We start from the raw sequence: 3,611 nt of genomic DNA on the forward strand, positions 1-3,611 counted from the left end.
TAAGGAAGAGGCGTAGCAACTGGGGAAAGGCAAAAGGTTAGGACAAAAAACTCTCTACCTTCCCCTATTCAATATAGGTGGGAGATCAATGCTGATGGGAATCCGAGGGGACATGCCTGGATCAACGGGATGCACTCTGATCGACAAGATGTCGCCTGGTCAAACAGGACGTTGCCTAGGAGTGGCCCGCCACTAATGCACGCCGGGCGCAAGAACCAGGACACACTCACATGCAGATGACTCTCCGCTTCCCTAGGTAGGACCATGGAATGACCCAATGGGGGAGGTCCCGTTGGGCCTCCTGGGTTAATTGAATGGCCGCAAAAAGATAAGCACCTCTGTTTCCTTGCTTTGCGCGTTAATTTCATTACCGAGTTTCTGACCCTAGCAACGGCAGGGGCATGAACATCGCTCGAGCCCTGCCAAGAGTGTCACCTATTTAGACATCCTCCTTGTCTGACCCCTCCTTACGTTTAAAACTAGAAGCACGGTGTGTGGGTATAAAACTTTGAATACAACTGGACGAACCGCCAGACCCTATGCCCCGATGGCTATGGTGTTTTTGTTCACCAGCATAATCAAATTCATAGTTCCCCACACCACAAGCTTTGGCTCTCACCTTCCTGAAAAGGGTTTAGGGGGCCCTCCTGCAGAATCTCCTTCGAGGAGAAGCTGTCAGGTCGCCTAAAATCAATCGAACGACTCGGATCACCGCCGAGAGACAGAAATGAAAAATGGCAATGTTTATGCAGGTTACATTGACCTCATCGTAGACGTTGGACCCAAACCCTACACTGACATATTTGGTAAAAGTTTCCCATCGCTCACACCACCAGGGTAACATTACCGACCCCCCACTTTCGTTTCAATTAAATTATACGCTAAATCCATACATCTAAACGTTGCATATGCAAATCACTGCATCCCAATGCTTCGTGTCATGTCACGAAGCGGCAGCCGCCTCATTCAATATGAGCGGCGACTGACCAAGGTTCAAAGGCCGGCCCACAAAGGGCTCGAGGCCACCTCATGTCAAATAGAGCCAGGGGAGAAAAATCAAGATGAGCCCCAGCGGCCTTGCCTGACTCCACTTAGAAGCGGACAGGGACATCTCGACCTTTCTCATTCGATTCTAACCCCGAGCCAAACCCACAGTATCTCCATCAAGGAGAGGCCAATGGGCCACCTAAGCCTATCGAACGGCTCAAGCATCTGTTGGGAGGCCGGTTAAAAAATAGCGAAATGCCACATGAGGGCTCTATCGACCCCGTCAGTGAATGATGGACCTGGATTTCACATGAACATACCCGTTAGTGAGCTCATTGAGCACGACACTCGAGCCATCGAGGCAAGTGTTGTTAACTTAGCCCCTCCGGTTGCAAAAACTAAGGATGGGGTAACGCGCAAAACATGGCTGACCCCTAACACACCCTAAACGGCTCAGGGGCTTGAGCCACTCGATCCATCATTGAGAGATCGAGGTTTGAAAGCTGACCCACGAAGGGTCTAAAGCCGCCTCGCGTCCAACAAGAGCTAGGGGAGAAAAATGCAGATGAGCCTCAGTGGCCTTTGCCCAACCCACATTAAGGCAGAAAGGGTCGTCTCAACCTTCTAGTTCAATCCAGCCTCTAGCCGAGCCCATAGAATCCCCATTGAGGGGGAATCTGTTGGAAGGTAGGCCAAGGAGCAACAGAATGCCACCCAAGGGCTTTGCTGACCCTGTCGCAAAGCAGACAGGATCGGATTCCATCTGAACATCCCCGTTAGCGAGCTCATAAGACACGCCACTCGAGCTGTCGAGGCAAGTGACGTCGCCTTCACCACCTCCCTTCCTTTTTCGAAACAGTCATTACATCAGACCTTCTCCTCACATTGAGACTGGTGGCAAGGTTTGGGGGAACAGATAGGTAAGACTGCAAAAAGCCCACGCCTAGATGGCTATGGTATGTTTGCTCACTAGCACAATCAAAATTTCCCCTAAACACCTCGGGCCCTACAGTCTTAACAAACGGAAGGGTCGGATCGCGTAAATCTTTTCTCATTGCAAAAAAGGAAGAAGGTAAGATCAAACAAACAAAACGAAATTGCGAAACAAAGTCACAAATCTGTTTTTAGACACAAAAGTACTAACACTTGTTCACATATTATGGATAAATGTTTATCAAACTTATTCAACTAACTACTTCCGTAGAGGGAGAACTATTTCTTTCAGCCTGTTCGCTAGGTTCCGTGCAAGGGGAGTCACTGCCCTCTTAATCTTGTCCAGCTTGGGGTGTTCATAGACAGGCACGAAGCCTTGGCTCATTACCTCCAAGTTGATCTCCCGATCATAATGAGAATGGGCAACAGCAAAGGCTTGGGTGATCCCGGCGTGAAAGGCGTCCTCTTCAAGCTAGCCCACCCATGCTGTGATACCAGTGGCACGAGTTGGGAGGGAGCTGATCCCCTCTCCTTGCACCACCTGTAGGTCGTCATAGAGCACCACAATGGTAGCACATGGAAGATCGTGCTGATTGCTTTCGGACCAAAGGATCCCCTGCACCTCAGCGAGTTCCATGCCTAGCCTGGTAGAAACTTCCTCGGCCTCCAGCCTTCGGGCCACCGCGTCTCAAAGATCCACCTGGAGGGCCACGGCCTCCCAATGCGCCTCGTCGCGCTCTCAGATGGCCTGGTCACACTCCTCACGGTTTGTGCTACACTCCGAGCAAAGTCTTTCTTCAGTCCGGTGTAGCTCGTCCCGCTCCCTGCGTAGCCAGGAGATCACCTCGGCATCCTAGTTCGCCCTCTACTGCAGGGTCGTGGATCTTTCCTTGGCCTTCCGCCTGAGATCCCACTCCGTCTCTAGCTCAGCCAGAACCTTGATGGCCTGCTGACTGGCCTTAGCATCCTTCTAGAGTAGCTCATCCCGCTCCTTTCGGATCCTGGTGGCCGCCTCCTTGTCCAGCTTCACCCTTGCCGATAGGTCTTCAAACATCCCATGGATCTCCTCCACATCTCGACGTGCCTTGCCCTCCTGCTGCTGGGCGGCAGCGAGCTACACGGCCACATCTCCTCGCAGTCAGGCCTCCTCGGTAAGGTGGTCCCTTTCTGCTTTTTACTCATGGAGGAACTAGGATTTGTTCTGGCTACGAGTGACGATACACTGAAAAGAAGACCGGTATAAAAAATACAAAGACACAAGAATACACGAAGAAAGAAGAAAATGAGGGAGAAGATTAAGCGGATACCCGGCTAGTAGGAACGAGGATTTCACATAGGACACCACTAGCTTGGCTCAAGGCATCCATCATAGCCAAGAACCCGATGTCAAGATTCTCTAGCTCCATGCACTCGGTAGCATCGTCAAGCGAGAAAAGAGTCAATGTTGGGTCCTCGGCGGCCATCCACTAGAGCGGCGGCTCCCCCCATGTGGGGGAGTGGCTGCCCCCCAACAACAGGACCGAGGATGACCTCCTGCTAGTCTCCACCACTGCCATAACGCCCGAAGACCCTCTGGCTGTGTCCTCCATCCAGCCCGCCTTAGGCGCCACAGCCTAGGCCACAGGTGGCACGGATTGAGCCACCCCCTCAGATGCCACCATGGCAACATCCAGCCTAGTCGGGCTTGTCGC

The sequence above is a fragment of the Miscanthus floridulus genome, unplaced genomic scaffold, assembly GCF_019320115.1.
Source record: "Miscanthus floridulus cultivar M001 unplaced genomic scaffold, ASM1932011v1 fs_351_1_2, whole genome shotgun sequence".
Lineage (NCBI taxonomy): Eukaryota > Viridiplantae > Streptophyta > Magnoliopsida > Poales > Poaceae > Miscanthus > Miscanthus floridulus.